The sequence below is a fragment of the Electrophorus electricus genome, chromosome 1 (assembly GCF_041902795.1).
Source record: "Electrophorus electricus isolate QZ-2024a chromosome 1, ASM4190279v1, whole genome shotgun sequence".
NCBI lineage: Eukaryota > Metazoa > Chordata > Actinopteri > Gymnotiformes > Gymnotidae > Electrophorus > Electrophorus electricus.
In genome coordinates, this window is record NC_137497.1 from 32,503,334 (window position 1) to 32,519,193 (window position 15,860).

The following is a 15,860-nucleotide window of genomic DNA, read 5'->3' on the forward strand; positions in this document are numbered from 1 at the left end:
TCATATACGCAGTCATTCAGCACCACAATACTATCTGCACAGCTTCTAAAACTCATACCAGGGACTAATTAACCCAATGCGCGCGCACACATGCATAGACCCACATGCACGCACGCACACACACACACACACAGAGACATGCATGCACACCTGCAGTTCAGCAAATGTCCCAAATATACCACTGCAGCATGCTCATCACAGCAAAACACACACACGTGTGCATACATACAGATGCATTCACACGTATGCACACACACAGACACATACACACACATGCACGCACATACCCACAAAACCTTACACAAACATGAAGAAGTGTTACCGCTGACCTTTATACGTGAAAACTCAAGGATGTTTGCGTCTGTCAAAAGGTCAAACGCTTCCAACAGTCAGAATTTCCGTTTCCTTGTTTTCTGTGGAAATTTTAATTGGTTCCAGCGACTGCTGCTAAAAAAAAAAAAACATGTTTCATGAGCTGTACAGGAATGTATTAGCGAATAATATGACATTTTTTAAGATTATTAAACTGGAGACCACCAGTAACACATCACCCTGATGCTTCGTTTGCCGTATACATCAGATATGTACAGCACCGCACTGATCAAAGTCAGCTTAGACAGCTTTGACAGGGGGGGGCAAAGTGTCGGGCATTTTATAGCTCTGGATTCAAATCAGATGATTGAAAACTCAGATCACAAGGATCTCAGGAGAGTCTAGGACATCCTAGCATCTATAACCATGGCTAAGTGTCTGGCACATGGTTTGTGGTGAAATCTGCAGATAAGTGCGTTGCAGGGAGAGATTCGTCTCTGCAGATGTCTGGATGACAGACTGATGACAGCCCACTTCCATTTTAGAGCACAGCCCACTTTTAGCAACTCCACTCTAGAGGGGAAAGCCCACTTTTAGCTGCTCTTGAATAGACTGACAGCCCACTTCCATTCTAGAGCATAGCCCACTTTTAGCAAGTCTAATTCAAATGGTATCCAACAGTCTGCAGCAGTTTGCTGTGATGTCAAAGATAAACAAATACACTCGTACGCAGGACACACGTAAGCTAGCATGAGATAGCGTGATAGAACAGACAGCGCACAGGAAAGAAAATGGGCTAAAAACAGCACAGAAGGTTTTCTTTTTAAAACGCATGTAAATGCAATGTACTGAACATTACGAAAAAAGAATATAGCTGAAAAAAGAGAGACAGGCAGGGGGAAGTGACTCAAAACGAACATGACAGAGAAACAGAGAGAAAGATAGAGAAGGGGAGAGAGAGAGAGAGAGAGAGAGAGAGAGAGAGATGTAGGGAGAGACAGTAAGAGAGCGTGAGACGGGGGGGGGGATCAATCAGGATCACAGCATGTGCAAACACTTCAGCATGGCACTACCCACTAGGCAGCACTGTGTTAGACACACAAGCATCTGCCAGCCCTACACACACACACACACACACACACACACACACACACACACACACACACACACAAACCCAAACACACACTCCAATGCATGCACACTGACGCACACAAGCTCTTCGTACATATGCATGCACACTCACTCTCCCTCACACATACAGAAAAACAGAGAAATTGAGAGACTCTCTCAAGAGAAGGCCAAGCTGTCCGAGCCCCCTACTGCCAGTGAGAGGCCCGACCGTGCGCGAGTCTAAACAAGCTAGAGCAGCAGGGCGAGGGCTGCGCAGACAGCCTCCCTCACACTCGCGCAGAGAGGCTGTGCGATGTAACGCTCGGTCGTCGTCATCACGACGTTAGCCTCTGCGATACCGGTATGGCAGACTTGCATGCACCACACATGCACGCACGTTTCCTGGGTTTTGAAGGAGGTCGAGCCAAAGGGGCTGAAACGCGGCAGGCCCGTGTGCGGTGCCGAGCCCGTGACGATGTCACATCTCTCGTGTGTGGCACTATCGGTCAGAGGGCTACTCATTTTACTTTGGCTGGTGCTTGAAGGTCTGCCCCAGAGTGGGGTAAGTCTGCAGCACCTGGTGAAAACACCCTAAAGCACCTCACATGCGGAGGGAGACAACTTAGGAGAGGTGATTAAAACAACACTTTCACTTCGCAGAACTCTAATAGTTGGGTAATGGTTGTTTAAATAAAATGATTTGAAAAGGGACTTTACCAAATGAAACTTTAAGGAATCCAGTCATTTGAGTAGCGGTGCTACAATCTACATACCAGTTTATAGCAATATTCATCACTCATTACATTAGAACTAGAGACAAACCTATCCAATACCACTTATTGGAATTGGACCGATATCAGCAAAAATTGCTGAATCAGATATCGGAAAAAGAATTTTTAAGGAAAACAATCCGCTACAGTCTCAGTCCAGCCTGAGAACAGCACAGCAGTGACCCCACAGGTCACGTAATAACAGCCATGTGTGTTTTAGCACAGTGCCACAGTGCAGTTTTCTTCATGTTAAGTAAAATGATTATGTTCAAATGCAGATATCCATGCACGCGCACACGTGATGACTTGCATTGCTGTCATTCTGATTACCCAGTGTGGGCGAACAGGCTTCCTGCCTCCTATTGACAGCTTTTAATTAGGAGAAAATAGCATTTTAGGACTGCTCACCATCATGGACCTGCAACCAGCGGTGATTTGTTTATTAGTTTATTATCCTTTGCAATCTGCCTGGGAAGCAAAGCGAGTTCAGGGTGGGGAAAAGGGTAAGAGCAGACGACTCCTGTCGGAGCCGGAAAACTAAAGGCCTCTCCTCTAATCTCATTCCTTACTATATGGCATCGGTATATTCAGACTGCTGAGTTTGCCGTTAACCCGCTGAATTTTAAGGTGGACTGAAATTCTGAATAAGAAGCTGGAGATTAAGCTAACTTCAGCTAACTCTGGCCATAGATTTTTTTTTTTTCTGGCTAGAAAGAGTAACCATCTTTTAATGCTTATCAGTTACATTCCTGTGCAATTTAACCAGAGGTTGAGTGAGGAGAGACTCGTAGTACTCTGGTTGGGGGCGGGGGGGCTGTAGCGGGTAGAACATTCAGAAGAAGAAAAAGGTCAATATTAAACTCATGTGGAATTACAGCTGCATTCATAATAACAAGAAATGTGACCAACTAAAGTGTCAGGAGTCAGTGAGTAAGGCAGCCATACTGAGCAGAGAGAGAGAGAGAGAGAGAGAGAGAGAGGAGTGAGTGAGCTCTGTTCGGAGAGCTATGCTGTGAGAGCTATGCTGCGAGAGCTATGCTGTGAGAGCTATGCTGTGAGAGCTATGCTGCGAGAGCTATGCTGCGAGAGATCTGTTGCGAGAGTTATGCTGCCAAAGCTATGTTGCGAGAGCTATGTTGCGAGAGCTATGCTGCGAGAGCTATGCTGCGAGAGCTATGCTGTGAGAGATCTGTTGCGAGAGCTATGCTGTGAGAGCTATGCTGCGAGAGATCTGTTGCGAGAGCTATGCTGTGAGAGCTATGGTGCGAGAGCTATGCTGTGAGAGCTATGTTGCGAGAGCTATGCTGTGAGAGCTATGTTGCGAGAGCTATGCTGCGAGAGCTATGCTGCGAGAGCTATGCTGCGAGAGTTATGCTGCCAGAGCTATGCTGCCAGAGCTATGCTGCCAAAGATATGTTGCGAGAGCTATGTTGCGAGAGCTATGCTGCCAAAGCTATGTTGCGAGAGCTATGTTGCGAGAGCTATGCTGCGGTGTGCACATGTGTGTTCAGGGGGTGAACACAGTACAGCTGAGACCCAAGGAGGTGATGATCCAGGCAATAAAGAGCAAGTCAATAAGAGAGATACTGTTCGGAAGGGGAAGGAAAAAAATTTAATGCTTTAGTCTTGTAAAAAATAAAAATCACTTTATTTATATTTATTTGTTATATCCATGATATCTGTAAAAATATATACAGTACCAGTTTGGACACATCTACTTTCTTCATTTTTACTATTTTTACCTTTTACAAAAAGAGTAAAGGTAAAAGCAATAACGTGATTATGCTGATAAATAAATAGCATTATTGTTTAATGGAACATCTAAGCGTCTGACCTCCCTTTCCTTTGATGACAACTTTGCATGTTCTTAGTGAGGTCTTAACCAGCTTCATGGGGCATCTATGAAGCCTTGAAGAGATTCTCACATATGCGTGGGGTGAAACACTAAAGTGCTAAATGAACACTATTAGTTTAAGGGGGCTTAATATTACTTAATATTACTTACAGATTTTAATTGTATTATTATTTTAGTTTACATAAATAAATATTTTGTTTTGAAACTCAATTTATATATAGGTTATCAACTTTCACTATTAAAATTTTTGTTTTAAAAATTTAGGCATACACCATTAGATTATAATGCCTTTAAGGCTATGAAAGCCTAACATTCAGTCAGGTGTGTCCAAACTTTTGATTGGTACTGTACATCTCACATTAAAAAATCCTGAACTGTCCAAGTTTCACCCAAACCACAGCTACACATTGGTCTTTAATGAAAAAAATATCAGATTAGTATAGATGTAGATATCTATATAGATATTGGGCAACGATCAATTGTGAGATATCGGTACCGGATTGGTACAGGAGAATTGGTATCGTGCCATCTCTAATTTGAACCTGAGTAAATCTCAACTGTGGCTCCAATACGCTGCATGTTTCATATGTAGCTCCTCCACATATCTGTCCAAGGAGAATACAGAAGAAAACCTGACAGCTCCTCAGCAGGAGACTGTGAACTTCAGCTGCTCCTTCGACGTTCCTGCCAACACACGGTACCATGAGAGTCACATTCTCCGTTGGTCCCCCCACCCCCTGGTAACCAACTGCCAGGATTACTCCGTTAAGATTAGGGATTGGGCCTATTTAAGACTGATTTCCGTTCATTATCCAGTTAATGATTAACACAAAGCATAAGGCAACGTATACTGAAAGACAGATGAGATTTGCCAGGGTCCTAGTTAGCCTTGAGCAGTTAGCGTTTCAGTGCCACTCCTGCACAGTTAATCCCCAAGCATTGTGGGTAAATCTGGCCTTGTGGGGGCTAGTGCAGTGATTAGGGGGGAAGGGTGATGTAGCTGATCTGAGGGGCCTCTTCTCTGTGCTGTTGTGGAGGGGAGGATTGAGGTGGTAACCAGAGGTGGGTAGTAACACGATACATTTACTCATTACCAGTAACTTTTTCAACAAATTATACTTTTAAGAGTTGTTTTAAAAGAGGGCACTTTAGACTCTTACTCGCAAAGTCAAAAATTTACTTTTACTCTGTTATATTCGTCAACGTTCCCCCCCATTACATTTTCAAATAAACTTTACATTTTGTACGATGACACAAGCTGTCAAGTGTGGGAGGGTTGGTGAAATAACTAAGCCTTGCTTCTGTGAGTCAGACAACTGAACAGTAGACCCACATAAAGAAGTTAAAAGTTACATTTTCTGGCATGCCACTCACATGATTACATTCATGAAAATATCGCAATGTATCCCTGAAGAAGGATGTTCAAGATTGTACATCTTTTAAGTGTAATAACAGCCTTATATATGAATAAGTAACACATATTTATTGTAAAATTCACTTAAGAACCATGCCCAAGAGAAACATCTTTAAAACAGATTTGAATTCAGCATAAAAAGAACTATGAACTAAGAACTATATTTTAGTTTGTGACACACACACACACACACACACACACACACACAGTTGCCTTGTTATTAAATGAGTTCCAATGAAGTAATTCCCTACTGAGTAGTCTTTTTAACAGATACTGACTTTTACTTAAGTAATCATTTAAACACTTTCACTTCTATCTGAGTAATTATTATTTTAAAGTAACGGTACAATTTTTTGTCTACTCTGTTACTCTACCTCTGTTGGTAGCCTGTTAGCCAGTAGGATTGTGTTATGCTGACTGTTATTGGCTTGGTTGGTCCTAGCACTGCTCCTTTACACAAGGCTGGCTCTGTTCCCTGTTGGCTAAGAATGACCCATTTCCACCAAACACTATCCGTAACAAGAGAACGCCGAGAGCACCGTCAAACAGACTCTAAATAGACTGCACGTACACACATGCATAAAACCAGCGGCGAGGTTGCACTCCCCGCATGGTCTCCATGCGCACACCCAGTGCATTACCTCGCCATTCCCAGCATCACATGCGAATCCTCACTGGTGAAACCCTTCCCACTTCAATATGCGAAAACCAATTATATATATATATATATATATATGCACATACACATACATACATACATACATACATACATACACACGCACGAGCAAAAACAACCTGAAGCGCGCATCAACCCGAACCGTTAGGTCGCATAACGCTTCGCACCACGGTCTAAATGACTTCGTTAGGGGAAGACGGCGTGCCAGAGTCTAGCTCAGCAGTCATTTCTCATTCAAAGTTGAGATCACATTAGAGTGATACGAGCAGTCATTTTGTGCGGTGCACTTGCGTTCTGCTTCTATATACAAGAACATTCATCTGGCTTTATACATTACACTGGCAGCCTGCACTGCGAAAGCGCACGGTTCAGTACTTGACTCACCCTTATTATTTTCGTGTGCGTATCTATTACGCACCGCCCTTGTACATCAGTGTCTCTGGTGACACTTATCAGATAATTAGCATTCAGCATTTAGCCCTGCCACACTTGAAGGCTCAATTATTCTTCATCTAATATGACCAAACCTCTCTAGCAGGGGCAGGGGGAGAGAGGGGAGTCTCGGCCAGGGAGTCGGGTGGGGATGCGCAGGGAGGGAGATCGTGATAATATTCGGGCCTTCTGAGGAGGCGAGAGCTTCCAGGTCGCCTTTGAAGTCGAGTGACCTTGTGAATGTCACCACACTGTCTAAGTCTCTTTCACTCACACACACACACACACACACACACACCACCTCCCCACCACCCACCCAAGGACGGTGTCTCGACGATGATGTCACAGGGCCCCGGGTGCGGCGCGTAGGGACAGCGAGCGTGCACGGCTGCCGTGCACGCTCCTGATCTGATCAGCACTAATGAGCCTTAATTTAATTACAGAGCTGAGCAGCAGGGTGCAGCAACAAGGAGAAGATGCTTGTCAATGTTTCCATTAGAGACAGGTGGGAAAAAAAAGACAAACATCCCAGTTCAGAAGAGAGATCTGGGAGATTTTTGCTGTGGTGAACTCTGCAGATCTTCTCAACAGAAGCGAGACTCCACTAGTAACCCAGTTACAGCTCAATTTCCTCTCTCAAGAACAAAATAAGAACCTTATCAAGTGTATTTCCTATTTCCTTTTTATTGGCAAAACATAAGGCTTTCATTTTACTTTAAGCCTAAATCGTACGTGATTTTATTTCCATGTTAAAACACACAGGTGTTCTTCAACAGTATTGTCACTAAGCCTATTTTCATCCTGTGCCTCTGAGATGTGACGGCATGGCACCCATTGTTCAGAGCTGTGCCCGTTCATTCAGCTTGTTTCTTGCTGTCTTGCTCTACTGGTCAGTAACGTAGTGACATACTGTGTGACCCCACAAAAACAATGGAATCCTGGCAGCAGTGGCCATGTGTTTCTCAGAACTAACCGATGCAACTTCCTGTTTCGATAGAGGAAATGAAGCATTTTGAAACGAACCAGGACAGGCACCACAGCAGAAGCAGCTGTTCTCCCACTTAAACACTTCTCAGTTCAACAACTGTTCCTTCTGCTTGGTAATGTTTTAAAATAGCTTCACAAGACTGAGAAATAAGCACGGTATGTGGAACAGTCTGGCTGCAAGGCCCTTGTTAACCCAAATGAGTGTCCAACCAATTTTAAAATGAAGGCAAATCTCAAAAATATCCCAGAATCCCACCGAGATCCATAAAGCCGGTGAGTGCTGAGTGCTGCCTGGTGAGGAAGCTCAGCTCACTGCAGCAATGTGGGTCTTATCGACACCTTTAGCACCTCGCTGGAAAGGCTCAGAATGGCTTCATCATGGGCTAGCAATTACTGCCTCTCCCTCTCACATCTCTCGCACCGAGCACACTTTCCACTGCACTCCCCACTGCACTCTTTAGTGCACCCTTCACTACACTCACCACTGCCTACTGTGCTGCTAATCATATTCCAGACTTTCTCTGTAACAGCGCATCTGGGAAAGAGTTGTCTGGGAGGCCGGACAGAAACAATTCCACTGCTGTGCTCCAGGGTGCCGGGTGCCGGTGGGAACGCCATCCGCGTCCATGTGCTGCAGCAGTGCTCCATCCCGGAGGCTGATCAGGCAGCAGTGAGGCCAGCAGGCCCTCAGAAAGGGGCTTTTGTTCCCAACGACAGTGAGGGTCACTCCCAAAGCTACAGCCATGCACACTGAGTGCATGACATCTCACGCAGCTGCAGCACATCTGTACACGCAATAAACACACAATCACTTAGTGAGGGCAGCATGCATGCATACGCACATCCACTGGGTTCTCGAGACACACACACACACCAAACAATGTGCTGACATAACATCTGCGGGTCTGCTGCTAAGGGAGGGAAACAGCAGACCGTGTTTTTATGGTCCCGTTTTGTGGAATATGATTAATTTCCTTCAGACAGCACCTATGTTTCAGAGCAGCCATCTCTCCAAAATTTCAACACTGTGCTCCATCAAACAGTCCCGGTACAGTGCCAAGTGTCTGCCTGATTTAGGTTCCATGGTGGATAATCAGCAGTGCTTTTGTTTGTTTGTTTTTTTACAAAACAGGTTGTTGTGGTTGTCATATTGTCACCTGGCAGCCGTGGTACGCCTTTGACTTAAAGGCAAATGTGCTGAAAGCTCACTGTCCACAGGGCACCTCTAGCTACAACATAGCAGGTCAATTACACCACACTCATGCATGCATACACACACGCTCACATACTCTCATACACACACACACACACACACACCACACACACACACACACACCACACAGCAGGCCAGTTCTGCACAACCCACCCACACACAAGAGGTTTCCTTCCAAATCACACACGTCACCGCTGGTATAGGGGCTTAAGCCTAGCAAAGGCTAAGCTGATAAATAATGGATAGACCATTCTCTCCTCTCTCTCACACCCACCCACCCACACACACACACACACACACACACACACACACACACACACACACACACTCCTCTAATACTAACAACACACTAGTTCCCTCAGCCTCTCCTGCCTGGCCAGTGTCTGTCCTGGCCCTGCAGACTCCAGGGGCCAATCATCTGCTGGCTATGTGGACTCCAGGGGCCAATCAAATGCCAGCTCCACTCTCATCTCCTAATGGTCTTTCGGGTGATTAATGACACATAAGAGCATCTTCTGACTACACAGTCAACCATCAATCATTCTATCGGGCCATCAAAGAGGCTCCATCCACAGAGGTCCAAATGTAATCAAGCCTAAAGATGGGGTCGGTCGTCGAACTGGACACAACTGGAGGATGTCGTGTGCTGTAAGCGTGATGGACAACTTTCTGAACAGTTCACGCTGTGCTGATGTCCTTGATGGCAGAGGACTTTTATGCTCCGTGACCAAGGCCACCGCCTGCCCTTCCATCTGATGTCAGTTAGTCAGTTAAGTTGCTTCAGTTGGTGAAATTTTGCAACTATCACCACATGTTTAACACAGATAGTATGAGACGGTGGACAAAATCAAAAGAGGATAAAAATCAGACCAGACCATAAATCTGCTTCAGAACGAAAACTGCACAATATAATTCTGTAAACACGACGAGGCGCACAGTTGAATGCTATCGTAAAGCCAACACGTTCTCTCTCTCAAAAAGAAAACCACGGAGAGCAACTACAAAGTAAATCTCAGGTCGTCGCTCCTTTTATGCTCAATAATAGTCAGAAGAGCTCGTCGAAGTCAGGGGAGTCTAGATCAGAGTCCAAGTTCACCCAATGCACACTAAAGATCTAGATAATCTGTGCAAATATCGGCGGGCACATACCTTTGCAATGGCTTGTGAATATCACAGAGGCTGAAAAAGTCGCATTCCGCTTTCCCCCTACCTCTTCTGTGACAAGATTAAAACGGTCTGAAGAGCAGAAAAAATGTCCTTTTACTTAGCTGGCAAAGCCAGTCCCCCGTGTGAGGAACCGACGTCCGTTGGCCGTTAGTGTGCCGCGCTTGTTAAAGTGTTTCTCGCAGCCTTAGAGCCGTGAGAGAAACGTTCAAGACCGCTGGCGAGCAGTGTCCCACCGAGGATGTGGGCTTAACAGTCTGGGGGAAAAAAACAAATCCCGAGATGGCAGTGCCTCAAAACAAAATCCGGGAATGAGGGGGGAAACTAGGACCTGAAACAGATCGCTATTCGTGGGATATCGTCGGCCCCTTCAGAGAGAAATGGCGACCTACCAGTTCGCCGTGCGCAGTCGGTCCCGTTGATGGTAATGAAATACTAAATTAGCCGAGGATGGAGGGCGGACAGTCCATGTTATTTGCACTCGACTCCGGCTGAAGCGCTGAGCGCCGCTGCCTGGTCTACATCGGTGGCGGAGGAGCCGGAGGAACCCTCGCATCCGCCCATCACTTCAACCCGGAAGAAAACTGTCCAACTCGCAGACGAGTTCATGGCCCTTTCTGTCATGTTTGCTCACAGAAGTCCAGGTTATTTTATCATTTCAGAATATGCTTCTGGATGCAGGTTGGAACCGGAAAGTTTCTGAAGCTAAGGATGTTAGAACATCCGTTACCCAGCTAACAATAATATGCCTTCCGAACATCGTACACCGCGAACGTCCTCTGAACGTTTTAGGGTCGCCCAAACGTTATAGGATGTCCTGGCAGACTCCAGGGACTTTGCAAGGTGTGTGTCATATATATGCGTTTAAAGGACTTTCCACACACCTTGCAAAGGTAAGTTTATGGAGGTTTATTAAGCTGATGGATATGGATTCTTAAAACGTAACTGCTAGGTTACACACACACACACACACACACATTTATTGTGTGTATGTATGTGTATGCATATATATATATATATATATATATATATATATATATATATATATATATATATATATATATATATATATATATATAATGTTAGCGGTTACGTTCGAAGAATCCATAAACAGCAATGAAGAAATAGATAATATAAAAATCAAGATTAAATACACACAGAATTCTGACCCCAACCTGCTTTTTAAATGCCTACAAATCAAATTTAAGATCCCCTACAAACGAGACAAAAACATAAAATATTTTATTATTCTTATTATTATTATTATTATTATTATTATTATTTACATGTGTATAGCGCCTTTCGCAGACTCAAGGACGCTTTACAGACAGATATTAGGCTTGTCAAGAGTAAGATAAATGATCATTCAAATAATGGCTGTGGTACTGTAGCCTGCAACCGCTACATGTGCTACATGTAAATATATTAGCACAGCCACTAAAGTGGGTCAAAAGGATCAATGGCCATCACTCATTCCTCCTCATGCACCACTGTGGGAGTTGTCTAGTGTATTACTTGTAAGAGATGTACTCAGTTTTATATTGGAGAAGCCAAGAGAGGGCTTGCTGATCGATTTGTTGAACACCTTCAGACCATCAGAGTTAAGGATTAGTTGTTTCCAGTGGCAAGGCATTTTAATACTAATGGACACTGCATTAATGACATATCTGTTTGCACTGCCTGTGCTTGTTATGGCAGCAATGAATTTAGGAAACTCAAAGAAAAAACACTCATCTACACCCTTGAAAGTTTAGAACTCTATTATTATTATTATTATCATTAATAGAATTGCGTGAAAAGACAAGTACAGATGAAATTGCATGCACAGACATTTCATATGCAGACAAAATAATTTGTTCAGATATTGAATGTAGAGAAAAAATTCTGTGTAAGACGATATTGCGTGTACAGGCAAACTTGAGTGTACAGATGGCATTGTGTGTACAGACGACATGTATAGACAAATGTACATGTACAGATTGTATTGCTTATATAGACGTAATTATGTGTATAGACAATATTGCATGTACAGATGAAAATACATGTACAGACAATTGCATGTAAAGACAAAATTGGGTGTACAAACAAAATTACGTGTACAAATGATTGTGCATGTACAGATGGTATTGCGTGTACAGATGATATTGCGTGTACATAATATATTGCATGTACAGACAAAATTGCATGTACAGATATTGCGTGTACAGAACATACATGTACAGATGATATTGCATAAACAGATATTGCATGTACAGCTGAAATTGCATGTATAGACAAAATTACCTGTACATATGATATTGCATGTACAGAAAAAAAATGACATGTACAGACAAAATTGCATTACAGACTTTGTTTGTACAGACAAAATTGCCTGTACAGATGATATTGCATGTACATATCACATTGTGTGTACAGATACCATTGCATGTTTAGATGAAATTATGTGTACCAATGGTATTGCATATACAAATGAAATTACATGTATAGATGACATTGCATGTTTGATATTGCGTGTAAGGATGAAAATATGTGTAGAAAATTGCTTGTAAAGACGCAATTACATGTCCAGATGACAATGCATATGCAGACAAAATTATGTGTACAGATATTGCATGTAGGGAAAAAAGTATGTGTATAAATGACATTGCATGTACAAACAAAATTACATGTACAGATGATATTGCGTGTACAGACAATATTGCATGCACAGATATTGTATGTACAAATATATGAACAGATGACATTGCATGTACAAACAAAATTACATGTATAGATGGTATTGTATATACAAAGGAAATTACATGTATAGATGATATTGTATATATGATGTTGCATGTACAGATGAAAATATATGTATAGACAATTGTATGTAGAGACAATATTGCATGTATGGACAAAATTACGTGTATAGATGACATTGTATGTACAGATGAAATTATGTGTACAGACAATATTGCTTGTACAAACAAAATTATGTGTACAGACGACATTGTGTGAACAGATGAAATTGCATGTACAGATATTGTGTGTGCAGGCAAAACTACATGTACATATGACATTGAAAGTCGTTCAAATGTCATGTTTTATGTAGCCATGCATTTCTTTTTTAATGAGGCTATCCTTTTAGTGCTATCTCATTATTTTGTTTATTATTATTATTATTATTATTATTATTATTATTATTATTATTATTAAGTGCCATCAACTCAATTCCATCTCCTGGCAACTATATAGATTTTTTTGCCACGTTTTCCTGCCTTCTGATTGGATCTTCAGACTTCTTCATTATAGCTTGTTCATGATTCTTGTGATCGTGTCCACCTCTTTCTCTTGTTTCAACTGTTAGGAGCATAATTGGCGGTCTTTTCCAAGTTTGATTCCTCTCAAAATACATACAGATAATATCAGGTATTAGCCTGTATATTAAACAGTATTATATAAATACAGAAACACATAAAAGAAGGAAACAAAGACTACATTTTTTAAAATCAGATGCTAAATTTAGTCAAACAACATTTTAACGTTTTTTGTAGGGTGTTGTAGTCATGTTTTCAAGCCTTCAGCTCTCCATTCCTTATGTGTCAAAGCCTAAAACTGCATGAGAAATTATGACCTCAGGTGATTAAACACTGCTATTTTATAGTTATACTGCTGGCTAGACGGCTTGCATAGCTAGCTAACACATCTAGCTACCTATAGCTAACATAGCTACTTTGGTAAACTAATAGCTATCATGTTTACATCTTGCTTTTTTTTCTGACATCTACGACTGACCTCGGGAGAGGTTGTAATTTAGTAGCCTAGGTTAATCATTAGAAGTGTCAAACCATTTCATCTCATCAGTTGTAATATTCATAATGGAAACAGACTGTATAATTATGAAGCTAAATTCCCTAGCTTTTTGAAGGCTACAATCTGAGAGAAAGCACTAACAGAATGTTCAGCAAATGAATGTTTTCAATATCCATAACATTCTCAAGTAATAGAGGGTAGTGTACTGCATACTGAAGCAAAAACACTCCAGACTATTAATTCGTATGCTTTGAGGAGTTTTGTTGACTACGTGAAATTATGTTTTCAATTAATTTAATGAGTTGGCTACATTTTAAGGCTGTATTGACGTTAGCTGGGTGTGCTGACACCCCACTGTGTGAAATATGAGTATCTCTTCAGTTAGAACACAGTGGCCCATCTCTATGAGATTCTTTGTCATTCCAGTTGGTCAGTGTCACCTTGTCTGGTGATAGTAGAGTACCCCATGGGTCACTTGGTCCTCAATCTCTGCCCTATGTTGATCACATGGTCTTCAAGTTCTGCCTTCTGTTGGTCACATGATCTTCAACCGCCACTCCAAGCGTTAGTTGTTTTGGCTACTTAGCTTAAGCATGACTTTATGGTGAACAATTTTTGGTAAACAATGAACAGTTATCATCTAGAACGAATTGACAAATTAGAAATAAGTAGTGTAAATAAACAGTAAAATGGAATTTATTTTACTGTGCACACATTACTATCGAAAGCATAAACAATATTTTCAGCGGTTTTGTTTCCTGTTTCCATAATAAGAGCTGAAACCCACTTTGATAGTATTAGACACTGCATCACTAAGGGAGCTGCGTGAATGCGTGCGTGTGTGTGTCAGTCATGTAATATTTGCTGAATAAGTGCGTGTTTAGGAACAGTGGCCTAGGGAAGGGATCACTTCTCCGACGTACTGCAGTTCAGGTTTGCTCATAAAAAATGCATGCTTGTTTGCAACTGAACCTGCTACATGCCACCTGTAGCTACAGTTTATTTATGTACTGTATTCATCGTTATAACAACAACGTTGTCATTATAAAATATGAAAAAGATGTCAAGTATGCTCATGTCTCCTCTCCACATCTGTTATTGTTATTAACATACACATTCACAGAAGCTCTTGCTGTGGGTCAGCTCACACAAAACTAGGAAAGTACAATCAGAAATCAAAGGCTACAAATTCAAAATTGCAATATAAAAGTAAGTGTGTGTGTGTGTGTGTGTGTGTGTGTGTGTATGAGAGATTGTGTGCAAGTGTGCACACATGCACATACACACGATTTGTGATATTACTTTATGCAATACAATTCATTCATTCAGTAATGGAAATTCTATGCAGCAATTTCTATCATTTGCTTATTTGCTTCATGGTCATTTGCTTCATGGTCCTCATAGTGCAAACACAGGTAAAGGTGTCCTCTTAACAGTCCTCATAGTGCAAACACAGGTAAAGGTGTCCTCTTAACGGTCCTCATAGTGCAAACACAGGTAAAAGTGTCCTCTAAATGGTCCTCATAGTACAAATACAGGTGAATATGTAATGTTTGAGTTTGAAGAAAAATGCCCAACTCTGCGTAACATGCCAAACAAATCAGACACTTTAAATGCAATGTACTAACTACTAAAATCAAAGACCCGGTCACTAATTTAAGATGAGCAAGGTTTTTTTGTTTGTTTGTTTACATGCTATGTTTACACTTAACATACAAGTATTTTTAAAATTATGTCAGCATATCCAGCTGGAGTGGGAATTTGTAAATTCTGCAATTCCCATAACACACTAATAACTGCATAATACGAAACTCCCATTTTCTTTTTTTTAAATCCCATCTCTGCATGCAGGCAGCTGTTATCTCTTCCTTGTGTTCTTTGGGAACTTCTGGAGAAAAACCTGAAGCAGGTGGTTCTGTGATGAACAGACTTTTCTTTTTCAAATAGTAAACAGTGGCATGCAAAACAAACACAAGGTAACAGAAAATGAAAATAAAGATGCATTGAAGAGGAATTTTCTCTCTGTTTGCATTTAAAATAAAACTACCATTTGTTTATTTGCTTTTATTCCACCTCTGACCACAGGGAATCCTTCCTTTACAGCTAAATACAATACATATGGATTCACTTTAAAG

At 41.8% G+C, this 15,860-nt stretch overlaps 1 protein-coding gene across 9 annotated transcripts in view; it reads right to left on the reverse strand.

Annotated features, from left to right (window-relative positions):
- galnt1 (UDP-N-acetyl-alpha-D-galactosamine:polypeptide N-acetylgalactosaminyltransferase 1) overlaps positions 1-10,689 on the reverse strand; it is a 76,490-nt gene extending 65,801 nt beyond the window's left edge. Inside the window, exons 1-3 of one of the 9 annotated variants that reach the window (XM_081715441.1) lie at positions 10,326-10,689; positions 9,919-10,005; positions 330-444 (exon numbers count right to left, since the gene is read on the reverse strand). The gene's annotated coding sequence lies outside the window, so the exon portion shown is untranslated. Of the gene's footprint in view, positions 1-329; positions 448-9,918 lie in introns of all 9 variants that reach the window. The other 8 variants (XM_081715436.1, XM_081715429.1, XM_081715450.1 and 5 more) reach the window with 8 other exon arrangements.
- Positions 10,690-15,860: the final 5,171 nt, after the last annotated feature.